This window comes from Pseudophryne corroboree (genome assembly GCF_028390025.1).
Source record: "Pseudophryne corroboree isolate aPseCor3 chromosome 7 unlocalized genomic scaffold, aPseCor3.hap2 SUPER_7_unloc_1, whole genome shotgun sequence".
NCBI lineage: Eukaryota > Metazoa > Chordata > Amphibia > Anura > Myobatrachidae > Pseudophryne > Pseudophryne corroboree.
This window is the reverse complement of record NW_026967608.1, coordinates 1,294,134-1,318,573: the sequence shown is the minus strand read 5'-3', so window position 1 is coordinate 1,318,573 and position 24,440 is coordinate 1,294,134. Positions and strand designations below refer to the sequence as shown.

Sequence of the window (24,440 nt, the reverse complement as noted above, 5' to 3'; positions counted from 1 at the left end):
ATTTTAGAAAAAAAACATATCTCGGCAGAGCAATCTATATATCCATCATTTTTCAGACAGCAACAGTGGGTATTGTAATAGTCACCCAATCCATCACTTTTATAGGGTTACATGCATCCACATGCTACAGCCTGTCTCAATAATTTTACTGTCACGGTGTGTGTGTTTGTGTTTTTATTTGGGTATTTTTTGTTGTTGTAGAACTACAGGTACCAGCGAGCCCGTTATTTCCCCGCCTGCTGGTACTTGAGGTTCTCCAAGTACCAGCAAGTGGGGGAGGCTTGCTGGGCCTTGTAGTTCCACAACAAAAAAACAATATTCTTTTTTTACACATATGGCTATCAGCCCGGCACCCACCACACAGGGGTGCTGGGGACAGCCTCGGGCTTCACCCCTGGCCCTTGGGTGCCTCGAGGGGAGGAACCTCTTGATTTAAGGGATCCCCACTCCTCCAGGGAACCCCGGCCAGGGGTGACTAGTTGGAGGGGTAATGCCAGGGCCGCAGGGACCTACATAAAAGTGTCCCCTGGCTGTGGCATTATCTCTCTGGCTAGTGGAGCCCGGTGCTGGTTTTAAAAATATGGGGGACCCCTACATCTTTTGTCCCACGTATTTTTTGGAACCAGGACCCGTCTAAGAGCCCGGTGCTGGTTGTCTAAATACGGGGAACCTCTGTCCAATTTTTCCCCCAGTATTTAAATAACCAGGACCGGCTCAAAGAGGCTGGTTATACTAAGGAGGGGGGACCGCACACATTTTTTTTAACCCATTCAGACCCCTCTCCTTTAAGTTAATGGAAGCCCTGGACAACAAAATTGCATTCATGTCCTCCTCCCTCACCCTTCCCAGTCCCAAACACTCATTTTTTTTTTCTTTAAAAATTTATAATATATCACAAGAACAATGAGCAGGCAGGCAGCGGGCATTGGCGGCATCGGACTGATATAGAAATTAGTGGTGGAGGGCTGGGTCAGTTGATTGTGGGAGAGTTTGTAAGCCATTGGCGGTGGCAGTGGGTATCGGCTCAGAGGCAGTAGCGGGCATTGGCTAAGGGTCATCGGCAGGATTCGGCGGACATTATGGCTGTAGTGCCTCACTAGCCACTGACCTCACCGCACGCCACTGTGGGACAGATGTAACATGCAGAGAGAGGTAGATTTTGGGAGAAGGAATGTCCTAGCATAACTGTTAATTGCAGTGTAATACTGTAATTCAACTGTGCAGCATTTGTGGCTAAATGTCAAAGAAGCCAGTATTTACCCTGCATGCAAAACAATAAATGTATTTGCACATACCTCCAAACTAACCCAATTTTTGCAGGACAGTCACTTTTTTTGGGAATGTCCAGCTAACCCAAATAACCCCCCCCCCCCCAGTGTCCCATAGTCATGGGGAAGGGGGGGGTGGAAGGCTCCCTGTAGCTTGTTGCTCTGCAAATATGCACATGGTGGGTAATTCAGACCTGATCGCTAGGGTGTGTTTTTTGCATCCCTGTGATCAGGTGGTTGCCGCCTACAGCGGAAGGGAAAATTTGCTGTGCAGGTGTGTGATCACATGTGCACAAGAGCTGCACAGCTCAGCACTTACTCAGCCATTGAGGTGACGTCACAAATCCTCCCACAAAACGCCGGGTCCCTCCAGTGTTTTTCCGGACACTCCCTAGAAACATTCAGTTGCCACCCACACAAACACCCTCTTCTTGTCAATCTTCTTGTGATCTCCGGACCGTCGCACCTACGCATTGTGGCGCATACGCATGTGCAGTGCAGACCTGATTGCCCGCTGGGTGAAAATAAATTGAAGCGATCTGGTCTGAATAAGCCCCAATGTCTATTCACGGGAGACAGAGGGGCTGGGGTATGGTCAGCAGCTCACAGAGCACCTATAATGACAAAAATGGGAGACATGGCTCATGATCGCGATATACCTGCGAAGGTACGCCCTCTATTGATTGACAGGCAGAGGCATTCGCATTTTCTGCGGAGCACCCGGAGAAAATGTAGGCACATGCACAGGATGGACCCTGCGTATATGCCCCCATCCTCTTCATAGTTTTTGGGGTTGGAACGAGCAGTGTGAAAACATCAATCGATGGGGGTAATTCCAAGTTGATCGCAGCAGGAATTTTGTTAGCAGTTGGGCAAAACCATGTGCACTGCATTTACGAACAGATGATTTTTTATATAAATTTTAAAATGTTAGTAAATGTGTGTTTTTTTCAACCTGGAAGCCCAACATCGATTAAGATCGATCTTAAATAGACCCCTGGGTTTTAAGGATAACCATGGTTGAGTCCAATAATTAATTCACATTGACCGAAGTTCTAATTAAGTAGTGATGTGCACCGGAAATTTTTCGGGTTTTGGGTTCGGTTCCGCGGCCGTGTTTTGGGTTCGGACGCGTTTTGGCAAAACCTCACCGAAATTTTTTTGTCGGATTCGGGTGTGTTTTGGATTCGGGTGTTTTTTTCAAAAAACCCTAAAAAACAGCTTAAATCATAGAATTTGGGGGTCATTTTGATCCCATAGTATTATTAACCTCAATAACCATAATTTCCACTCATTTTCAGTCTTTTTTGAACACCTCACACCTCACAATATTATTTTAATTGGTATTTGGTACCGGGGACACAGTACCTCAATCAAGTCTATAGTTGGCTCTGAAATCAGCATTAAACTGGATCCACACTTAGATTATCTGTCCAATTTTTTTTTCTAGTTGAAACAAAATTATGCTAATATGTGGCAGCAAATGACAATTGACCATTTGCTCCCAAACACTGGAAAACATCCAAAAATGGTCATTTAGATAAATTGGTTAAATCCATTTCATTTAGCTAATTTATCCAAACTACCTTTATTGTATCTTTGTGGGTGAATGATGTGTGGGTCAGTGTTGAGGGTGGTGGAGGAGATGGGTAATAGGCACAGCAGGGTGTGGACAGTCAAATAGTGTGCTTAGAGGTGCAGATAAATAGGGATATCTAATAATTCACCCACTATTCTATAGAATTATTAGATATCCCTATTTATCTGCATTACTCACCTAACACTCAGCATTTATCTACATGCTGATGCTATTCATAGCACTTAGCTTGCAAGTATTTTACCCATAAGAAGACACATTAGATGTTCCCTCTCTTTTCATTAAAGACGTCCCCAGCAACCATACTGTACTATACTACAACAGGAATAATTACTGTGGGGGATTATACCATTTGATCTGGAATAAAGGGAAAATATTGTGGAAAGAGTGCTGTAAGTGTATGATATGTAGAACTATTGCCAGGTTCTTCTGACATTTGTCAAGTGAATTACTAATATACATTCAACTAATATTACATAGTGTCCAGTAATTCAGTATCAGACTAATTGATAAAGTCAATTTGGATCAATAATAAAGACACAACACAGGTAGCGAACCTTGATATTAATAAATGTATTTCCATTTATTATATATGGTAATTACATTATACAAACTTATTGTACTTTATCTCGTGTTTAGACAATTTTAACGAATTTATTAAAAGTAAATTTTTAAATCATCATTTGTGCGCCAGCAAAAGAGACATTCTTTTCTCTTCTCCTTTCCTGCATAACATTACTTGTCTCTGGTAGCACCCCCGAACGTCCTACAATTAATATTTAATATAACTGATGGACATTTATTGGGGCCTCTTCATACAAATATTTAGAATTTAATAGCTGGTGCAGAACACATCCCCTTCCCCCCATTCCCTGTATATCTGGATTCACCAAGGAAATGCTGATACTGACTCCAAGAAGAAAGGGAGTCTCTTCCCTATGAAGGTGAAGCCTTGTTTGGCGACGGCCTAGTTAATTTGATCTCGGCAGCTCCCGCAGGTAAGTCAACCTTCTTGCACTATGTTCCCTCTCAACGGATAAAGACGCATCATTATCTGATGCAGTCATTTCGGCCCAATAGATATGCAAGAAGTTAAGATTCCCCTTTCTTTGCAGGTAGAGGAAGGAGAAGAGGGAAGAGGTCTGTAGCCTCTTCAAGATTGCAGGAGCAGAGATTGTCCTCTGCTTCTGCCAAATCCACTGCATGACGCTAGGGCTTTCTTGCAGGAGCCCGCACCAGTGGGGGCACGTCTAAAACTCTTCAGTCAGTTCTGGATTCATTCGGACCTGGACTCGTGGGTTTTATAAATAGTGTCCCAAGGGTACAAACTGGGGTTTCAAGACGTTCCCCCTCACCGATTGTTCAAATCAGCCTTAGACAGCAGGGAGAAGGTTTTTATTCAAGCCACTTCGTGGTCCCGAAGCCGGACGGCTCAGTCAGACCAATCTGAAATCTGAAATCCCTCAATTTCTACCTAAAGAAATTCAATTTCAAGATGGAATCTCTCACGGTAGTGATCTCCAGTCCGGAGGAAGGAGATTTCATGGTTTTGGTAAACTTAAAGGATGCCTACTTACATGTTCCCATTTAGCCACTGCATCAAGCTACCTGAGGTTTGCAATTCAGGATTGTCATTACTAATTTCAGACGTTGCCATTTGGTCTGTCCACGGCTCCGAGGATTTTCACCAGGGTGATGGCGGAAATGATGGTTCTCCTTCGCAAGCAAGGAGTCACAATTATCCCGTACTTGGATAATAGTTTGCTGTCTGTTTCCACTTCTCTTTTCTTGAGCCGCTCCCTTCTATGCCCTTGCGCACTATCCTAACTTCTCCCGTCTGCTTACTTTGTGCCTTCCAACGCACAATGCGAACTACAGGTAGTGCTGCAGGGCCCACACCTTTTTACTTGCCTTACAGAGCAGCTCTGGAGCTGTTACAGTGCCCAGCTGCTGCAAGAAATCAGCTTGAATGCTTCAGGGGCTGGGGCATAGCCAACATGAGCCCCACACCGAAGGAGGGTGGAGGTGTTTAATGCGAACTAGGGGTCATCCAAGCGCCGCAAAAGGCCGCCATGCCCTGCATAACCCTTTTCTCTTTTCATATGCAGATGAGGGTTCCAGCCAACTTTGGCCCACTGCTTGGATGACATCACCGTATGCAAATCCGTCTTCTGCAGACCTTCTCCCAGGAATGCTTTTACTAGTTGTTGCATTTGGTTTGTTGTTTGGGGGTGCTTCAGTATTAGGCAGCCTTCTACCCTCCCATGTTCATCTCACCTGCCAGGTGAGATACTATGATCATGAAGTTGCTTCTCCCAGGGCAAGGCTCACCCATTGCCAGGCCGATGCAAGAACTGGCAGCCCGACTAGAACATCAGGAGGCTGCACAGGGCCACATCATCCGCTGTCTCCTTGATCTCTCTACTCGGCTGGATGGGATTCAGACAACTCTCCGTGGATCAGGCGCGTCTGGTGCGTCAACCACAGTGACTCCAGCTATAACCCCACCCACCTTACCCATTTCTGCTCCACGTCTTCATCTTCCAACGCCAGCAAAATTTGACGGATCTCCAAGATTCTGCAGGGGATTTCTCAACCAGTGTGAGACTGCAAGGGATATTGGACTCTTGAGTTCACGGGCCAATTTCATGGCAGTCTCGGATAGGAGGGCATTGTGGATTCACCAAGGGAATGCTGATGCTGACTCCAAGAAGAAAGGGAGTTTCTTCCCTATGAAGGTGAAGCCTTGTTTGGCGACGGCCTAGTTAATTTGATCTCGGCAGCTCCCGCAGGTAAGTCAACCTTCTTGCCCTATGTTCCCTCTCAACGGATGAAGACGCATCATTATCTAACGCAGTCATTTTGGCCCAATAGATATGCAAGAAGTTAAGATTCCCCTTTCTTTGCAGGTAGAGGAAGGAGAAGAGGGAAGAGGTCTGTAGCCTCTTCAAGATCGCAGGAGCAGAGATCGTCCTCTGCTTCTGCCAAATCCACTGCATGACGCTGGGGCTCTCTTGCAGGAGCCCACACCAGTGGGGGCACGTCTAAAACACTTCAGTCAGTTCTGGATTAATTTGGACCTGGACTCGTGGGTTTTACAAATAGTGTCCCAAGGGTACAAACTGGGGTTTCAAGACGTTCCCCCTCACCGATTGTTCAAATCGGCCTTAGTCAGCAGGGAGAAGGCTTTTATTCAAGCCTCTTCGTGGTCCCGAAGCCGGAAGGCTCAGTCAGACCAATCTGAAATCTGAAATCCCTCAATTTCTACCTAAAGAAATCCAATTTCAAGATGGAATCTCTCAGGGTAGGGATCTCCAGTCCGGAGGAAGGAGATTTCATGGTTTTGGTAGACATAAGGATGCCTACTTACATGTTCCGTTTAGCCACTGCATCAAGCTACCTGAGGTTTGCAATTCAGTATTGTCAAAACCAATTTCAGACGTTGCCGTTTGGTCTGTCCACGGCTCCGAGGATTTTCACCAGGGTGATGGCGGAAATGATGGTTCTCCTTCGCAAGCAAGGAGTCACAATTATCCCGTACTTGGATGATCTCTTGATAAAGGCGAGATCCAGGGACCAGTTGTTGCAAAACATTGCACTCTCCCTGACAGTTCTTCAACAACATGGTTGGCTCCTAAACTTGCCAAAATCGCAGTTGGTCCCAATGACGCGGTTGTTGTTTTTGGGAGTGATACTGGACACAGAAGAGGTTTTCTTCCAGTGGAAAGGCTATGGAGATCCAGAGTCTGGTCAAACAAATTCTGAAACCAGCAAGAGTGTTAATCCATCAATGCATTCGGTTGCTGGGGAAGATGGTTGCGGCCTACGAGGCCATTCAGTTTGGCAGGTTCCATGCTAGAGTGTTCCAGTGGGACCTGTTGGACAAGTTGTCCGGATCCCACCTACACATGCACCGGAGGATAATCCTGTCTTCCAAGACCAGAATATCACTCCATTGGAGGCTGCACAGTTCTCACCTCCTAGAGGGGCGATGGTTCGGGATCCAGGACTGGATCCTAGGGACCACGGATGCAACCCTCCGAGGCTGGGGAGCAGTCACACAGGGGGAAAACATCCAAGGAAGATGGTCAAGTCGGGAAAGTTGTCTCCACATAAATGTTCTGGAGTTAAGGGCCATTTAATAACTGCAGACACAGTACGCACTGGGACGGGTGCCCAGCATCCTCTACGGACTAAGAGAAAAGGATTTACTGGTAGGTATTAAAATCCTATTTTCTCTAACGTCTTAGAGGATGCTGGGGACTCTGTAAGGACCATGGGGATAGACGGGCTCCGCAGGAGACATGGGCACTTTAAGAAAGACTTTAGTTCTGGGTGTGCAGTGGCTCCTCCCTCTATGCCCCTACTCCATACCTCAGTTTGATACTGTGCCCAGTGGAAACTGTGTGCTTTTCAGGAGCTCTCCTGAGCTTTCTGACAGAAAGTATTTTGTTAGGTTTTTAATTTTCAGGGAGCACTGCTGGCAACAGACTCCCTGCATCGAGGGACTGAGGGGAGAGAAGCAGCCCTACTCTCTGAGTTGCAAGGTCCTGCTTCTTAGGCTACTGGACACCATTAGCACCAGCGGGATTGGTACGCAGGATCTCACCCTCACCGTCCGTCCCAGAGCCGCGCCGCCGTCCCCCTCGCAGAGCCGGAAGATAGAAGCCGGGTGAGTATGAGAAGAAAAGAGACTTCAGCGGTGGCAGAAGACTTCATGATCTTCACTGAAGTAACGCACAGCACTGCAGCTGTGCGCCATTGCTCCCATACACCTCACATACTCTGGTCACTGTAAGGGTGCAGGGCGCCCTGGGCAGCAATATAAACCTCTTTTTGCCAAAAATATAACATATATACAGCTGAGCACTGTATATATGTATGAGCCCCCGCCAATTTTACAGTTTAAGCGGGACAGAAGCCCGCCGCCGAGGGGGCGGGGCTTCTCCCTCAGCACTCACCAGCGCCATTTTTTCTCCACAGCACCGCTGAGGCAGCTCCCCAGACTCTCGCCTGCTGAAACCACGGTAGACAAGAGGGTTGAAAAGAGGGGGGGGGGGCACATAATTCGGCGCAAATTACATACAGCAGCACTACTGGGCAAACATTAAGTTACTGTGTTATTCCTGGGTTATATAGCGCTGGGGTGTGTGCTGGCATACTCTCTCTCTCTGTCTCTCCAAAGGGCCTTGTGGGGAAACTGTTTTCAGAAAAAGCATTCCCTGTGTGTGTGGTGTGTCGGTACACGTGTGTCGACATGTCTGAGGAAGAAGGCTATATTAGAGAGGAGCGGGAGCAAATTAATGTGGTGTCTCTGCGACAGCTGATTGGATGGATATGTGGAATGTTTTAAATGCTAGTGTAAACTCAGTGCACAAAAGATTAGACAAGGCTGAAGCTTCGGGACAGTCAGGGTCTCAACCCATGCCTGATCCTATGTCGCAGGGACTGTCAGGGTCTCATAAGCGCCCACTATCCCAGATTGTTGACACAGATACTGACACGGATTCTGACTCCAGTGTCGATTACGATGATGCAAAGTTACAGCCAAAATTGGCAAAATCCATTCGATATAGGATTATGGCAATAAAAGATGTTTTGCACATCACAGAGGAACCCCCTGTCCCTGACAAGAGGGTACATAAGTACAAGGGAAAGAAGCCTGAGGTAACCTTTCCCCCCTCACACGAGCTGAACGAGTTATGTGAAAAAGCCTGGGAATCTCCAGATAAAAGACTGCAGATTTCCAAAAGGATTCTTATGGCGTATCCTTTCCCATCAATGGATAGGTTAAGATGGGAATCCTCCCCTAGGGTGGACAAAGCATTAACACGCTTATCCAAGAAGGTAGCCCTCCCGTCCCAGGATACGGCTACCCTCAAAGAGTCTGCTGACCGCAAACAGGAGATAACCCTGAAGTCCATTTATACACATTCGGGTACCTTACTCAGACCGGCAATTGCGTCGGCCTGGGTGTGTAGTGCTGTAGCAGCATGGACGGATACCTTATCTGAGGGGATGGATACCCTAGATAAGGATACTATTTTATTGACCCTGGGGCATATAAGAGATGCTGTCCTATATGTGTGTATGCAAAGTACAGGTGGTGCTGCAGGGCTCACACCCTTTTACTTGTCTTGTAGAGCAACTCTGGAGCTGTTATTGGATCCATCTGCTGCAGGCCTTCCCCCAGGAATGCTTGCACTAGTTGTTGCATTTGGTTTGTTGTTTGGGGGTGCTTCAGTATTAGGCAGCCTTCTGCCCTCCCACATTCATCTGAAAATGTGTTCTCCCTGCAGTTGTTGTCCCCAGATGAGAGTTCCCTTGTGCTTCCTCAGTTGAATCTCCTTAACTTGACGGGGGTGTGCCCGAGCAGCCGCCCTCCACAGCCCTATCCCAACACATACTTATCTTGCATATGAGATCTCTTGATCATGAAGATAGTTCTCACAGGGTGAGGTTCATCCATTACATTTTAAAGTAGGAAGGTACAAATTACATATTCGAATTACATATATGTGCTGGATTCAAATGTTTTCCCCCCTTCCTTTCTCAATTGTGCCCATCAGCAGCTATTCTTATGTTGCTGCCAATGGTTGTGACACATTTTTTTCTTCTGTGGGGTACACTGGACTCCACAAGGATTCATATTGGGGTGTAGAGTAGGATCTTGATCTGAGGCACCAACAAGCTCAAAGCTTTTGACTGTTCACAAGATACTCAGCGCCCCCTCCTCTATAACCTCGCTTCCATGAACAGGGAGCTCAGTTTGTAGTTGGTGCCTTCAGTAGCAGGCCACTTAACAGGGGGCTGCCTCAGGCATCCTATTCTTAGCTATTAATTTTGACAAGAAAAGAAGAACTTTTTTAATAAGAATCTACAAGGGCTGCAGCAGGCTAGGTCTAATAGACATATTTACTGCAGCTCCATCACTCCCAGCGGCACAGTATACTCCAGTGCCCCGGTTGCTGGGTCACTGCAGCGGAGGCTCCGGTTTCTTCCTAAGGTCAGTCACACACACACCGCCCTCCGGGATCACGAGGCCGCTGATGAAAGGGTGGTAAGGGTCTTCTGTGCCCGCTTTATACTGTGATCCAGCGTGGCTGTAGGGGGCGGGCCGTGTGCGCACTGGCGTGGACACTGATTACTGGGCAGCTGCTCCACTAGCCACCAGGGACAGTTAAGGAGCACAGCTCTGGGGGTTTTTCTCCTATATTAACCCCATTTTGTACTACCCGTAGTGCATTGTGATAGGTAATAGGGCCTGATTCGGGTTGGATTGCAATCGCAATAAGCAATCCAACTGCAAAAATTGCTAAGAGCATACGCATCCGCCTGCAGATAATGCGATCGCCTCTGCCAGTCAATCGGTGCAGGGGGGGGGGGGAGGGGGGTCAACAACACTCCATTCCCAAGTCAGAGATGGAGCGGTGCGGGGGCAGGGTTTCAATATTGGGTCGGCAACGGAGAAACAGGAGGCGTGGTCAGAGCGGCTGCATGACATCTCATGGGCCGGACTCCGCCAGTGGAGCCCCAGCGTCATGCAGTAGATTTTGTAGAGGCCGGGGAGGACTTCTGTTCCTGGGAGCTAGCTGTGTTGTGCATCTTTTTTCCTCTGCCCCTACCTCTGGCAAGAAAGGACGCACCTCACACTTTCTTGTTTCTTTGTGACCGAAAGGACTGCATTTGATAATGCAGAGCTTTCTTATGCTGTGAGGGAACATAAGGTAAAAAATTTGATTTTCCAGCTGTAGCTGTGCGTGTTAATGCTTTGTCCATCCTAGGGGAGGATTCCCATCGTAACCTATCCGTTGATGGGAAAGGATACGCCATAAGAATCCTTTTGGAAATCTGCAGTCTTTTATCTGGAGATTCCCAAGCTTTTTCACATAACTCGTTCAGCTCGTGTGAGGGGGGAAAGGTTACCTCAGGCTTCTTTCCCTTGTACATATGTACCCTCTTGTCAGGGACAGGGGGTTCCTCTGTGATGTGCAAAACATCTTTTATTGCCATAATCCTATATCGAATGGATTTTGCCAATTTTGGCTGTAACTTTGCATCAACGTAATCGACACTGGAGTCAGAATCCGTGTCGGTATCTGTGTCAACAATCTGGGATAGTGGGCACTTATGAGACCCTGACAGTCCCTGCGACATATGATCAGGCATGGGTTGAGACCCTGACTGTCCCAAAGCTTCAGCCTTGTCTAATCTTTTGTGCAATGAGTTTACACTAGCATTTAAAACATTCCACATATCCATCCAATCAGGTGTCGGCGGAGACACCACATTCATTTGCTCCCGCTCCTCTCTAATATAGCCATCTTCCTCAGACATGTCGACATACGTGTACCGACACACCACACACACACAGGGAATGCTTTTCTGAAGACAGTTTCCCCACAAGGCCCATTGGAGAGACAGAGAGAGAGAGTATGCCAGCACACACCCCAGCGCTATATAACCCAGGAATAACACAGTAACTTAATGTTTGTCCAGTAGCGCTGCTGTATGTCATTTGCGCCGAATTATGTGCCCCCCCTCTCTTTTCAACCCTCTTGTCTACCATGGTATAAGCAGGGGAGAGTCCGGGCAGCTTCCTCTCAGCGGTGCTGTGGAGAAAAAATGGCGCTGGTGAGTGCTGAGGGAGAAGCCCCGCCCCCTCGGCGGCGGGCTTCTGTCCCGCTTAAACTGTAAAATTGGCAGGGGCTCATACATATACAGTGCCCAGCTGTATATATGTTATATTTTTGCCAAAAAGAGGTTTATATTGCTGCCCAGGGCGCCCCCCCTGCGCCCTGCACCCTTACAGTGACCGGAGTATGTGAGGTGTATGGGAGCAATGGTGCACAGCTGCAGTGCTGTGCGTTACCTCAGTGAAGATCATGAACTCTTCTGCCGCCTCTGAAGTCTTCTTTTCTTCTCATACTCACCCGGCTTCTATCTTCTGAATCTGCAAGGGGGACGGCGGCGCGGCTCTGGGACGGACGGCGAGGGTGAGATCCTGCGTACCAATCCCTCTGGAGCTAATTGTGTCCAGTAGCCTAAGAAGCAGGACCTTGCAACTCAGAGAGTAGGGCTGCTTCTCTCCCCTCAGTCCCTCGATGCAGGGAGTCTGTTGCCAGCAGTGCTCCCTGAAAATTAAAAACCTAACAAAATACTTTCTGTCAGAAAGCTCAGGAGAGCTCCTGAAAAGCACCCAGTTTCAAATGGGCACAGTATCAAACTGAGGTATGGAGGAGGGGCATAGAGGGAGGAGCCAGTGCACACCCAGAACTAAAGTCTTTCTTAAAGTGCCCATGTCTCCTGCGGAGCCCGTCTATCCCCATGGTCCTTACGGAGTCCCCAGCATACTCTAGGACATTAGAGAAACTAGAATTTTAGTTTGGGGGTGCCTCAGTATTAGGCAGCCTTCTGCCCTCCCATGTTCATCTAAAAAAGATGTGTTCTCCCTGCAGTTGTTGTCCCCAGATGAGAGTTCCCTTGTGCTGCCTCAGTTGAATCTCCTTTACTTGACAGAGATGTGCCTGAGCAGCGGCCCTCCCCAGCCCTATCCCAAATCATACTTATTTTGCATAGGAGATACCATGGTCATGAAGATTGTTCTCCCAGGGTGAGGTTCATTCATTGCATTCTGGGTATGCTGACTCCTGTGATTTCCCCAAATGGGGGAAACTCGACTGCATTATTTGTGGTAGTGGGGGACTGTGTTTGTGCTTTCCTCTGGTCAGCTGTGGTAAAAGTCAGATTTCTTTGTCTCAGATCTTCCTCTAGCCTTGTTTTTCTTTCGAGAGTTCCCTTGTGCTGCCTCAGTTGGATCTCCTTCACTTGACAGGGGGGTGCCCGAGCAGCGACCCTCCCCAGCTCTAGCCCAACTCCTACTTACCTGCCAGGTGAGATACTATGATCATGAAGGTGCTTCTCCCAGGGCAAGGCTCACCCATTGCACTCTGGGTGTGCTGCTCCTGCGATTTCCCCAAATGTGGGAAACTTGACTGCATAATTTGTGTTTCCCGTGGTCGGATCTCGTATAATTCAGATCTCTTTGTCTCAGGTCTCTCTCCAGCCTAGTTTGCTGTCTGTTTCCACTTCTCTTTTCTTGAGCCGTTCCCTTCTATGCCCTTGCGCACGATCCTGACTTCTCCCGTCTGCTTACTTTGTGCCTTCCAATGCACAATGCAAACTACAGGTAGTGCTGCAGGGCCCACACCCTTTTACTTGCCGTACAGAGCAGCTCTGGAGCTGTTACAGTGCCCAGCTACTGCAAGAAATCAGCTTGAATGCTTCAGGGGCTGGGGCATAGCCAATATGAGCCCCACACCGAAGGAGGGTGGAGGTGTTTAATGCAAACTAGGGGTCAGCCAAGCGCCGCAAAAGGCCGCCATGCCCTGCACGCCCCTTTTCTCTTTTCATATGCAGACGAGGGTTGAAGCCAACTTTGACCCACTGCTTGGATGACATCACCATATGCAAACCCATCTGCTGCAGGCCTTCCCCCAGGAATGCTTGCACTTGTTGTTGCATTTGGTTTGTTGTTTGGGGGTGCTTCAGTATTAGGCAGCCTTCTGCCCTCCCATGTTCATCTGAAAATATGTGTTCTCCCTGCAGTTGTTGTCCCCAGATGAGAGTTCCCTTGTGCTGCCTCAGTTGAATCTCCTTTACTTGACAGAGATGTGCCTGAGCAGCGGCCCTCCCCAGCCCTATCCCAAATCATACTTATTTTGCATAGGAGATACCATGGTCATGAAGATTGTTCTCCCAGGGTTAGGTTCATTCATTGCATTCTGGGTATGCTGACCCCTGTGATTTCCCCAAATGTGGGAAACTCAACTGCATTATTTGTGGTAGTGGGGGACTGTGTTTGTGCTTTCCTCTGGTCAGCTCTGGTAAAAGTCAGATTTCTTTGTCTCAGATCTTCCTCTAGCCTTGTTCTTCTTTCGAGAGTTCCCTTGTGCTGCCTCAGTTGGATCTCCTTCACTTGACAGGAGGCTGCTCGAGCAGCGACCCTCCCCAGCTCTAGCCCAACTCCTACTTACCTGCCAGGTGAGATACTATGATCATGAAGTTGCTTCTCCCAGGGCAAGGCTCACCCATTGCACTCTGGGTGTGCTGCCCCTGCGATTTCCCCAAATGTGGGAAACTTGACTGCATAATTTGTGTTTCCCCTGGTTGGCTCTCGTATAATTCAGATCTCTTTGTCTCATGTCTCTCTCCAGCCTAGTTTGCTGTCTGTTTACACTTCTCTTTTCTTGAGCCACTCCCTTCTATGCCCTTGCGCACTATCTTGACTTCTCCCGTCTGCTTACTTTGTGCCTTCCAACGCACAATGCGAACTACAGGTAGTGCTGCAGGGCCCACACCCTTTTACTTGCCTTACAGAGCAGCTCTGGAGCTGTTACAGTGCCCAGCTGCTGCAAGAAATCAGCTTGAATGCTTCAGGGGCTGGGGCATGGACAACATGAGCCCCACACCGAAGGAGGGTGGGGGTGTTTAATGCGAACTAAGGGTCATCCAAGCGCCGCAAAAGGCCGCCATGCCCTGCATACCCCTTTTCTCTTTTCATATGCAGATGAGGGTTCCAGCCAACTTTGGCCCACTGCTTGGATGACATCACCGTATGCAAATCCGTCTTCTGCAGACCTTCCCCCAGGAATGCTTGTACTAGTTGTTGCATTTGGTTTGTTGTTTGGGGGTGCTTCAGTATTAGGCAGCCTTCTGCCCTCCCATGTTCATCTGAAAATATGTGTTCTCCCTGCAGTTGTTGTCCCCAGATGAGAGTTCCCTTGTGCTGCCTCAGTTGAATCTCCTTTACTTGACAGAGATGTGCCTGAGCAGCGGCCCTCCCCAGCCCTATCCCAAATCATACTTATTTTGCATAGGAGATACCATGGTCATGAAGATTGTTCTCCCAGGGTTAGGTTCATTCATTGCATTCTGGGTATGCTGACCCCTGTGATTTCCCCAAATGTGGGAAACTCAACTGCATTATCTGTGGTAGTGGGGGACTGTGTTTGTGCTTTCCTCTGGTCAGCTCTGGTAAATGTCAGATTTCTTTGTCTCAGATCTTCCTCTAGCCTTGTTCTTCTTTCGAGAGTTCCCTTGTGCTGCCTCAGTTGGATCTCCTTCACTTGACAGGGGGGTACCCGAGCAGCGACCCTCCCCAGCTCTAGCCCAGCTCCTACTTACCTGCCAGGTGAGATACTATGATTATGATGGTGCTTCTCCCAGGGCAAGGCTCACCCATTGCACTCTGGGTGTGCTGCTCCTACGATTTCCCCAAATGTGGGACACTTGACTGCATAATTTGTGTTTCCTCTGGTCGGCTCTCGTATAATTCAGATCTCTTTGTCTCAGGTCTCTCTCCAGCCTAGTTTGCTGTCTGTTTCCACTTCTCTTTTCTTGAGCCGCTCCCTTCTTTGCCCTTGTGCACTATCCTGACTTCTCCCGTCTGCTTACTTTGTGCCTTCCAACGCACAATGCGAACTACAGGTAGTGCTGCAGGGCCCACACCCTTTTACTTGCCTTACAGAGCAGCTCTGGAGCTGTTACAGTGCCCAGCTGCAGCAAGAAATCAGCTTGAATGCTTCAGGGGCTGGGGCATAGCCAACATGAGCCCCACACCGAAGGAGGGTGGAGGTGTTCAATGCAAACTAGGGGTCAGCCAAGCTCCGCAAAAGGCCGCCATGCCATGCACGCCCCTTTTCTCTTTTCATATGCAGACGAGGGTTGAAGCCAACTTTGACCAACTGCTTGGATGACATCACCATATGCAAATCCATCTGCGGCAGGCCTTCCCCCAGGAATGCTTGCACTAGTTGTTGCATTTGGTTTGTTGTTTGGGGGTGCTTCAGTATTAGGCAGCCTTCTGCCCTCCCATGTTCATCTGAAAATATGTGTTTTCCCTGCAGTTGTTGTCCCCAGGTGAGAGTTCCCTTGTGCTGCCTCAGTTGAATCTCCTTTACTTGACAGAGATGTGCCTGAGCAGCGGCCCTCCCCAGCCCTATCCCAAATCATACTTATTTTGCATAGGAGATACCATGGTCATGAAGATTGTTCTCCCAGGGTTAGGTTCATTCATTGCATTCTGGGTATGCTGACCCCTGTGATTTCCCCAAATGTGGGAAACTTGACTGCATTATTTGTGGTAGTGGGGGCCTGTGTTTGTGCTTTCCTCTGGTCAGCTCTGGTAAAAGTCAGATTTCTTTGTTTCAGATCTTCCTCTAGCCTTGTTCTTCTTTCGAGAGTTCCCTTGTGCTGCCTCAGTTGGATCTCCTTCTCTTGACAGGGGGGTGCCCGAGCAGCGACCCTCCCCAGCTCTAGCCCAACTCCTACTTACCTGCCAGGTGAGATACTATGATCATGAAGTTGCTTCTCCCAGGGCAAGGCTCACCCATTGCACTCTGGGTGTGCTGCCCCTGCGATTTCCCCAAATGTGGGAAACTTGACTGCATAATTTGTGTTTCCCCTGGTCGGTTCTCATATAATTCAGATCTCTTTGTCTCAGGTCTCTCTCCAGCCTAGTTTGCTGTCTGTTTCCACTTCTTTTTTCTTGAGCCCCTCCCTTCTATACCCTTGTGCACTATCCTGACTTCTCCTCCCATCCGCTTACTTTGTACCTTACAATGCACAATGCAAACTACAGGTAGTGCTGCAGGGCCCACACCCTTTTACTTGCCTTACAGAGCAGCTCTGGAGCTGTTACAGTGCCAAGCTGCTGCAAGAAATCAGCTTGAATGCTTCAGGGGCTGGGGCATGGCCAACATGAGCCCCACACCGAAGGAGGGTGGGGGTGTTTAATGCGAACTAAGGGTCATCCAAGCGCCGCAAAAGGCCGCCATGCCCTGCATACCCCTTTTCTCTTTTCATATGCAGATGAGGGTTCCAGCCAACTTTGGCCCACTGCTTGGATGACATCACCGTATGCAAATCCGTCTTCTGCAGACCTTCCCCCAGGAATGCTTGTACTAGTTGTTGCATTTGGTTTGTTGTTTGGGGGTGCTTCAGTATTAGGCAGCCTTCTGCCCTCCCATATTCATCTGAAAATATGTGTTCTCCCTGCAGTTGTTGTCCCCAGATGAGAGTTCCCTTGTGCTGCCTCAGTTGAATCTCCTTTACTTGACAGAGATGTGCCTGAGCAGCGGCCCTCCCCAGCCCTATCCCAAATCATACTTATTTTGCATAGGAGATACCATGGTCATGAAGATTGTTCTCCCAGGGTGAGGTTCATTCATTGCATTCTGGGTATGCTGACCCCTGTGATTTCCCCAAATGTGGGAAACTCGACTGCATTATTTGTGGTAGTGGGGGACTGTGTTTGTGCTTTCCTCTGGTCAGCTCTGGTAAAAGTCAGATTTCTTTGTCTCAGATCTTCCTCTAGCCTTGTTCTTTTTTCGAGAGTTCCCTTGTGCTGCCTCAGTTGGATCTCCTTCATTTGACAGGGGGGTACCCGAGCAGCGACCCTCCCCAGCTCTAGCCCAACTCCTACCTACCTGCCAGGTGAGATACTATGATTATGAAGGTGCTTCTCCCAGGGAAAGGCTCACCCATTGCACTCTGGGTGTGCTGCTCCTGCGATTTCCCCAAATGTGGGACACTTGACTGCATAATTTGTGTTTCCCCTGGTCGGCTCTCGTATAATTCAGATCTCTTTGTCTCAGGTCTCTCTCCAGCCTAGTTTGCTGTCTGTTTCCACTTCTCTTTTCTTGAGCAGCTCCCTTCTATGCCCTTGCGCACTATCCTAACTTCTCCCGTCTGCTTACTTTGTGCCTTCCAACGCACAATGCAAACTACAGGTAGTGCTGCAGGGCCCACACCTTTTTACTTGCCTTACAGAGCAGCTCTGGAGCTGTTACAGTGCCCAGCTGCTGCAAGAAATCAGCTTGAATGCTTCAGGGGCTGGGGCATAGCCAACATGAGCCCCACACCGAAGGAGGGTGGAGGTGTTTAATGCGAACTAGGGGTCATCCAAGCGCCGCAAAAGGCCGCCATGCCCTGCAAAACCCTTTTCTCTTTTCATATGCAGATGAGGGTTCCAGCCAACTTTGGCCCACTGCTTGGATGACATCACCATATGCAAATCCATCTGCGGCAGGCCTTCCCCCAGAAATGCTTGCACTAGTTGTTGCATTTGGTTTGTTGTTTGGGGGTGCTTCAGTATTAGGCAGCCTTCTGCCCTCCCATGTTCATCTGAAAATATGTGTTCTCCCTGCAGTTGTTGTCCCCAGATGAGAGTTCCCTTGTGCTGCCTCAGTTGAATCTCCTTTACTTGACAGAGATGTGCCTGAGCAGCGGCCCTCCCCAGCCCTATCCCAAATCATACTTATTTTGCATAGGAGATACCATGGTCATGAAGATTGATCTCCCAGGGTTAGGTTCATTCATTGCATTCTGGGTATGCTGACTCCTGTGATTTCCCCAAATGGGGGAAACTCGACTGCATTATTTGTGGTAGTGGGGGACTGTGTTTGTGCTTTCCTCTGGTCAGCTGTGGTAAAAGTCAGATTTCTTTGTCTCAGATCTTCCTCTAGCCTTGTTTTTCTTTCGAGAGTTCCCTTGTGCTGCCTCAGTTGGATCTCCTTCACTTGACAGGGGGGTGCCCGAGCAGCGACCCTCCCCAGCTCTAGCCCAACTCCTACTTACCTGCCAGGTGAGATACTATGATCATGAAGGTGCTTCTCCCAGGGCAAGGCTCACCCATTGCACTCTGGGTGTGCTGCTCCTGCGATTTCCCCAAATGTGGGAAACTTGACTGCATAATTTGTGTTTCCCGTGGTCGGATCTCGTATAATTCAGATCTCTTTGTCTCAGGTCTCTCTCCAGCCTAGTTTGCTGTCTGTTTCCACTTCTCTTTTCTTGAGCCGTTCCCTTCTATGCCCTTGCGCACGATCCTGACTTCTCCCGTCTGCTTACTTTGTGCCTTCCAATGCACAATGCAAACTACAGGTAGTGCTGCAGGGCACACACCCTTTTACTTGCCGTACAGAGCAGCTCTGGAGCTGTTACAGTGCCCAGCTACTGCAAGAAATCAGCTTGAATGCTTCAGGGGCTGGGGCATAGCCAATATGAGCCCCACACCGAAGGAGGGTGGAGGTGTTTAATGCAAACTAGGGGTCAGCCAAGCGCCGCAAAAGGCCGCCATGCCCTGCACGCCCCTTTTCTCTTTTCATATGCAGACGAGGGTTGAAGCCAACTTTGACCCACTGCTTGGATGACATCACCATATGCAAACCCATCTGCTGCAGGCCTTCCCCCAGGAATGCTTGCACTTGTTGTTGCATTTGGTTTGTTGTTTGGGGGTGCTTCAGTATTAGGCAGCCTTCTGCCCTCCCATGTTCATCTGAAAATATGTGTTCTCCCTGCAGTTGTTGTCCCCAGATGAGAGTTCCCTTGTGCTGCCTCAGTTGAATCTCCTTTACTTGACAGAGATGTGCCTGAGCAGCGGCCCTCCCCAGCCCTATCCCAAATCATACTTATTTTGCATAGGAGATACCATGGTCATGAAGATTGTTCTCCCTGGGTGAGGTTCATTCATTGCATTCTGGGTATGCTGACCCCTGTGATTTCCCCAAATGTGGGAAACTCAACTGCATTATTTGTGGTAGTGGGGGACTGTGTTTGTGCTTTCCTCTGGTCAGCTCTGGTAAAAGTCAGATTTCTTTGTCTCAGATCTTCCTCTAGCCTTGTTCTTCTTTCGAGAGTTCCCTTGTGCTGCCTCAGTTGGATCTCCTTCACTTGACAGGAGGCTGCTCGAGCAGCGACCCTCCCCAGCTCTAGCCCAACTCCTACTTACCTGCCAGGTGAGATACTATGATCATGAAGTTGCTTCTCCCAGGGCAAGGCTCACCCATTGCACTCTGGGTGTGCTGCCCCTGCGATTTCCCCAAATGTGGGAAACTTGACTGCATAATTTGTGTTTCCCCTGGTTGGCTCTCGTATAATTCAGATCTCTTTGTCTCATGTCTCTCTCCAGCCTAGTTTGCTGTCTGTTTACACTTCTCTTTTCTTGAGCCACTCCCTTCTATGCCCTTGCGCACTATCTTGACTTCTCCCGTCTGCTTACTTTGTGCCTTCCAACGCACAATGCGAACTACAGGTAGTGCTGCAGGGCCCACACCCTTTTACTTGCCTTACAGAGCAGCTCTGGAGCTGTTACAGTGCCCAGCTGCTGCAAGAAATCAGCTTGAATGCTTCAGGGGCTGGGGCATGGACAACATGAGCCCCACACCGAAGGAGGGTGGGGGTGTTTAATGCGAACTAAGGGTCATCCAAGCGCCGCAAAAGGCCGCCATGCCCTGCATACCCCTTTTCTCTTTTCATATGCAGATGAGGGTTCCAGCCAACTTTGGCCCACTGCTTGGATGACATCACCGTATGCAAATCCGTCTTCTGCAGACCTTCCCCCAGGAATGCTTGTACTAGTTGTTGCATTTGGTTTGTTGTTTGGGGGTGCTTCAGTATTAGGCAGCCTTCTGCCCTCCCATGTTCATCTGAAAATATGTGTTCTCCCTGCAGTTGTTGTCCCCAGATGAGAGTTCCCTTGTGCTGCCTCAGTTGAATCTCCTTTACTTGACAGAGATGTGCCTGAGCAGCGGCCCTCCCCAGCCCTATCCCAAATCATACTTATTTTGCATAGGAGATACCATGGTCATGAAGATTGTTCTCCCAGGGTTAGGTTCATTCATTGCATTCTGGGTATGCTGACCCCTGTGATTTCCCCAAATGTGGGAAACTCAACTGCATTATCTGTGGTAGTGGGGGACTGTGTTTGTGCTTTCCTCTGGTCAGCTCTGGTAAATGTCAGATTTCTTTGTCTCAGATCTTCCTCTAGCCTTGTTCTTCTTTCGAGAGTTCCCTTGTGCTGCCTCAGTTGGATCTCCTTCACTTGACAGGGGGGTACCCGAGCAGCGACCCTCCCCAGCTCTAGCCCAGCTCCTACTTACCTGCCAGGTGAGATACTATGATTATGATGGTGCTTCTCCCAGGGCAAGGCTCACCCATTGCACTCTGGGTGTGCTGCTCCTACGATTTCCCCAAATGTGGGACACTTGACTGCATAATTTGTGTTTCCTCTGGTCGGCTCTCGTATAATTCAGATCTCTTTGTCTCAGGTCTCTCTCCAGCCTAGTTTGCTGTCTGTTTCCACTTCTCTTTTCTTGAGCCGCTCCCTTCTTTGCCCTTGTGCACTATCCTGACTTCTCCCGTCTGCTTACTTTGTGCCTTCCAACGCACAATGCGAACTACAGGTAGTGCTGCAGGGCCCACACCCTTTTACTTGCCTTACAGAGCAGCTCTGGAGCTGTTACAGTGCCCAGCTGCAGCAAGAAATCAGCTTGAATGCTTCAGGGGCTGGGGCATAGCCAACATGAGCCCCACACCGAAGGAGGGTGGAGGTGTTCAATGCAAACTAGGGGTCAGCCAAGCTCCGCAAAAGGCCGCCATGCCATGCACGCCCCTTTTCTCTTTTCATATGCAGACGAGGGTTGAAGCCAACTTTGACCAACTGCTTGGATGACATCACCATATGCAAATCCATCTGCGGCAGGCCTTCCCCCAGGAATGCTTGCACTAGTTGTTGCATTTGGTTTGTTGTTTGGGGGTGCTTCAGTATTAGGCAGCCTTCTGCCCTCCCATGTTCATCTGAAAATATGTGTTTTCCCTGCAGTTGTTGTCCCCAGGTGAGAGTTCCCTTGTGCTGCCTCAGTTGAATCTCCTTTACTTGACAGAGATGTGCCTGAGCAGCGGCCCTCCCCAGCCCTATCCCAAATCATACTTATTTTGCATAGGAGATACCATGGTCATGAAGATTGTTCTCCCAGGGTTAGGTTCATTCATTGCATTCTGGGTATGCTGACCCCTGTGATTTCCCCAAATGTGGGAAACTTGACTGCATTATTTGTGGTAGTGGGGGCCTGTGTTTGTGCTTTCCTCTGGTCAGCTCTGGTAAAAGTCAGATTTCTTTGTTTCAGATCTTCCTCTAGCCTTGTTCTTCTTTCGAGAGTTCCCTTGTGCTGCCTCAGTTGGATCTCCTTCTCTTGACAGGGGGGTGCCCGAGCAGCGACCCTCCCCAGCTCTAGCCCAACTCCTACTTACCTGCCAGGTGAGATACTATGATCATGAAGTTGCTTCTCCCAGGGCAAGGCTCACCCATTGCACTCTGGGTGTGCTGCCCCTGCGATTTCCCCAAATGTGGGAAACTTGACTGCATAATTTGTGTTTCCCCTGGTCGGTTCTCATATAATTCAGATCTCTTTGTCTCAGGTCTCTCTCCAGCCTAGTTTGCTGTCTGTTTCCACTTCTTTTTTCTTGAGCCCCTCCCTTCTATACCCTTGTGCACTATCCTGACTTCTCCTCCCATCCGCTTACTTTGTACCTTACAATGCACAATGCAAACTACAGGTAGTGCTGCAGGGCCCACACCCTTTTACTTGCCTTACAGAGCAGCTCTGGAGCTGTTACAGTGCCAAGCTGCTGCAAGAAATCAGCTTGAATGCTTCAGGGGCTGGGGCATGGCCAACATGAGCCCCACACCGAAGGAGGGTGGGGGTGTTTAATGTGAACTAAGGGTCATCCAAGCGCCGCAAAAGGCCGCCATGCCCTGCATACCCCTTTTCTCTTTTCATATGCAGATGAGGGTTCCAGCCAACTTTGGCCCACTGCTTGGATGACATCACCGTATGCAAATCCGTCTTCTGCAGACCTTCCCCCAGGAATGCTTGTACTAGTTGTTGCATTTGGTTTGTTGTTTGGGGGTGCTTCAGTATTAGGCAGCCTTCTGCCCTCCCATATTCATCTGAAAATATGTGTTCTCCCTGCAGTTGTTGTCCCCAGATGAGAGTTCCCTTGTGCTGCCTCAGTTGAATCTCCTTTACTTGACAGAGATGTGCCTGAGCAGCGGCCCTCCCCAGCCCTATCCCAAATCATACTTATTTTGCATAGGAGATACCATGGTCATGAAGATTGTTCTCCCAGGGTGAGGTTCATTCATTGCATTCTGGGTATGCTGACCCCTGTGATTTCCCCAAATGTGGGAAACTCGACTGCATTATTTGTGGTAGTGGGGGACTGTGTTTGTGCTTTCCTCTGGTCAGCTCTGGTAAAAGTCAGATTTCTTTGTCTCAGATCTTCCTCTAGCCTTGTTCTTTTTTCGAGAGTTCCCTTGTGCTGCCTCAGTTGGATCTCCTTCATTTGACAGGGGGGTACCCGAGCAGCGACCCTCCCCAGCTCTAGCCCAACTCCTACTTACCTGCCAGGTGAGATACTATGATTATGAAGGTGCTTCTCCCAGGGAAAGGCTCACCCATTGCACTCTGGGTGTGCTGCTCCTGCGATTTCCCCAAATGTGGGACACTTGACTGCATAATTTGTGTTTCCCCTGGTCGGCTCTCGTATAATTCAGATCTCTTTGTCTCAGGTCTCTCTCCAGCCTAGTTTGCTGTCTGTTTCCACTTCTCTTTTCTTGAGCAGCTCCCTTCTATGCCCTTGCGCACTATCCTAACTTCTCCCGTCTGCTTACTTTGTGCCTTCCAACGCACAATGCAAACTACAGGTAGTGCTGCAGGGCCCACACCTTTTTACTTGCCTTACAGAGCAGCTCTGGAGCTGTTACAGTGCCCAGCTGCTGCAAGAAATCAGCTTGAATGCTTCAGGGGCTGGGGCATAGCCAACATGAGCCCCACACCGAAGGAGGGTGGAGGTGTTTAATGCGAACTAGGGGTCATCCAAGCGCCGCAAAAGGCCGCCATGCCCTGCAAAACCCTTTTCTCTTTTCATATGCAGATGAGGGTTCCAGCCAACTTTGGCCCACTGCTTGGATGACATCACCATATGCAAATCCATCTGCGGCAGGCCTTCCCCCAGAAATGCTTGCACTAGTTGTTGCATTTGGTTTGTTGTTTGGGGGTGCTTCAGTATTAGGCAGCCTTCTGCCCTCCCATGTTCATCTGAAAATATGTGTTCTCCCTGCAGTTGTTGTCCCCAGATGAGAGTTCCCTTGTGCTGCCTCAGTTGAATCTCCTTTACTTGACAGAGATGTGCCTGAGCAGCGGCCCTCCCCAGCCCTATCCCAAATCATACTTATTTTGCATAGGAGATACCATGGTCATGAAGATTGATCTCCCAGGGTTAGGTTCATTCATTGCATTCTGGGTATGCTGACCCCTGTGATTTCCCCAAATGTGGGAAACTCGACTGCATTATTTGTGGTAGTGGGGGACTGTGTTTGTGCTTTCCTCTGGTCAGCTCTGGTAAAAGTCAGATTTCTTTGTCTCAGATCTTCCTCTAGCCTTGTTCTTCTTTCGAGAGTTCCCTTGTGCTGCCTCAGTTGGATCTCCTTCACTTGACAGGGGGGTGCCCGAGCAGCGACCCTCCCCAGCTCTAGCCCAACTCCTACTTACCTGCCAGGTGAGATACTATGATCATGAAGTTGCTTCTCCCAGGGCAAGGCTCACCCATTGCACTCTGGGTGTGCTGCCCCTGCGATTTCCCCAAATGTGGGAAACTTGACTGCATAATTTGTGTTTCCCCTGGTCGGTTCTCATATAATTCAGATCTCTTTGTCTCAGGTCTCTCTCCAGCCT

The 24,440-nt window shown here is 49.0% G+C and overlaps 20 non-coding genes and 2 pseudogenes across 20 annotated transcripts; all 22 read left to right on the top strand.

Moving 5' to 3' along the window:
* Nucleotides 1-12,427: 12,427 nt before the first annotated feature.
* LOC134985651 (U1 spliceosomal RNA) lies at nucleotides 12,428-12,591 on the top strand. The gene has a single exon (XR_010191823.1). It is a non-coding gene; the product is annotated as a U1 spliceosomal RNA (small nuclear RNA).
* A 152-nt stretch (nucleotides 12,592-12,743) lies between these two features.
* Nucleotides 12,744-12,895, top strand: LOC134985729 (U1 spliceosomal RNA; annotated as a pseudogene).
* Nucleotides 12,896-13,577: 682 nt separating this feature from the next.
* LOC134985860 (U1 spliceosomal RNA) lies at nucleotides 13,578-13,741 on the top strand. The gene has a single exon (XR_010192003.1). It is a non-coding gene; the product is annotated as a U1 spliceosomal RNA (small nuclear RNA).
* A 152-nt stretch (nucleotides 13,742-13,893) lies between these two features.
* Nucleotides 13,894-14,056, top strand: LOC134985752 (U1 spliceosomal RNA). Its single transcript, XR_010191912.1, has one exon. It is a non-coding gene; the product is annotated as a U1 spliceosomal RNA (small nuclear RNA).
* A 671-nt stretch (nucleotides 14,057-14,727) lies between these two features.
* On the top strand, nucleotides 14,728-14,891 carry LOC134985655 (U1 spliceosomal RNA). The gene has a single exon (XR_010191826.1). It is a non-coding gene; the product is annotated as a U1 spliceosomal RNA (small nuclear RNA).
* A 152-nt stretch (nucleotides 14,892-15,043) lies between these two features.
* Nucleotides 15,044-15,206, top strand: LOC134985773 (U1 spliceosomal RNA). Its single transcript, XR_010191931.1, has one exon. It is a non-coding gene; the product is annotated as a U1 spliceosomal RNA (small nuclear RNA).
* Nucleotides 15,207-15,877: 671 nt separating this feature from the next.
* On the top strand, nucleotides 15,878-16,041 carry LOC134985682 (U1 spliceosomal RNA). The gene has a single exon (XR_010191852.1). It is a non-coding gene; the product is annotated as a U1 spliceosomal RNA (small nuclear RNA).
* A 152-nt stretch (nucleotides 16,042-16,193) lies between these two features.
* LOC134985736 (U1 spliceosomal RNA) lies at nucleotides 16,194-16,356 on the top strand. The gene has a single exon (XR_010191897.1). It is a non-coding gene; the product is annotated as a U1 spliceosomal RNA (small nuclear RNA).
* Nucleotides 16,357-17,030: 674 nt separating this feature from the next.
* LOC134985858 (U1 spliceosomal RNA) lies at nucleotides 17,031-17,194 on the top strand. Its single transcript, XR_010192001.1, has one exon. It is a non-coding gene; the product is annotated as a U1 spliceosomal RNA (small nuclear RNA).
* Nucleotides 17,195-17,346: 152 nt separating this feature from the next.
* LOC134985792 (U1 spliceosomal RNA) lies at nucleotides 17,347-17,509 on the top strand. Its single transcript, XR_010191946.1, has one exon. It is a non-coding gene; the product is annotated as a U1 spliceosomal RNA (small nuclear RNA).
* Nucleotides 17,510-18,180: 671 nt separating this feature from the next.
* On the top strand, nucleotides 18,181-18,344 carry LOC134985695 (U1 spliceosomal RNA). The gene has a single exon (XR_010191864.1). It is a non-coding gene; the product is annotated as a U1 spliceosomal RNA (small nuclear RNA).
* A 152-nt stretch (nucleotides 18,345-18,496) lies between these two features.
* Nucleotides 18,497-18,648, top strand: LOC134985728 (U1 spliceosomal RNA; annotated as a pseudogene).
* Nucleotides 18,649-19,330: 682 nt separating this feature from the next.
* Nucleotides 19,331-19,494, top strand: LOC134985861 (U1 spliceosomal RNA). The gene has a single exon (XR_010192004.1). It is a non-coding gene; the product is annotated as a U1 spliceosomal RNA (small nuclear RNA).
* A 152-nt stretch (nucleotides 19,495-19,646) lies between these two features.
* Nucleotides 19,647-19,809, top strand: LOC134985751 (U1 spliceosomal RNA). Its single transcript, XR_010191911.1, has one exon. It is a non-coding gene; the product is annotated as a U1 spliceosomal RNA (small nuclear RNA).
* A 671-nt stretch (nucleotides 19,810-20,480) lies between these two features.
* Nucleotides 20,481-20,644, top strand: LOC134985654 (U1 spliceosomal RNA). Its single transcript, XR_010191825.1, has one exon. It is a non-coding gene; the product is annotated as a U1 spliceosomal RNA (small nuclear RNA).
* Nucleotides 20,645-20,796: 152 nt separating this feature from the next.
* Nucleotides 20,797-20,959, top strand: LOC134985772 (U1 spliceosomal RNA). The gene has a single exon (XR_010191930.1). It is a non-coding gene; the product is annotated as a U1 spliceosomal RNA (small nuclear RNA).
* Nucleotides 20,960-21,630: 671 nt separating this feature from the next.
* LOC134985681 (U1 spliceosomal RNA) lies at nucleotides 21,631-21,794 on the top strand. The gene has a single exon (XR_010191851.1). It is a non-coding gene; the product is annotated as a U1 spliceosomal RNA (small nuclear RNA).
* Nucleotides 21,795-21,946: 152 nt separating this feature from the next.
* LOC134985735 (U1 spliceosomal RNA) lies at nucleotides 21,947-22,109 on the top strand. The gene has a single exon (XR_010191896.1). It is a non-coding gene; the product is annotated as a U1 spliceosomal RNA (small nuclear RNA).
* Nucleotides 22,110-22,783: 674 nt separating this feature from the next.
* On the top strand, nucleotides 22,784-22,947 carry LOC134985857 (U1 spliceosomal RNA). Its single transcript, XR_010192000.1, has one exon. It is a non-coding gene; the product is annotated as a U1 spliceosomal RNA (small nuclear RNA).
* A 152-nt stretch (nucleotides 22,948-23,099) lies between these two features.
* Nucleotides 23,100-23,262, top strand: LOC134985776 (U1 spliceosomal RNA). The gene has a single exon (XR_010191933.1). It is a non-coding gene; the product is annotated as a U1 spliceosomal RNA (small nuclear RNA).
* Nucleotides 23,263-23,933: 671 nt separating this feature from the next.
* LOC134985661 (U1 spliceosomal RNA) lies at nucleotides 23,934-24,097 on the top strand. The gene has a single exon (XR_010191833.1). It is a non-coding gene; the product is annotated as a U1 spliceosomal RNA (small nuclear RNA).
* Nucleotides 24,098-24,249: 152 nt separating this feature from the next.
* LOC134985734 (U1 spliceosomal RNA) lies at nucleotides 24,250-24,412 on the top strand. Its single transcript, XR_010191895.1, has one exon. It is a non-coding gene; the product is annotated as a U1 spliceosomal RNA (small nuclear RNA).
* Nucleotides 24,413-24,440: the final 28 nt, after the last annotated feature.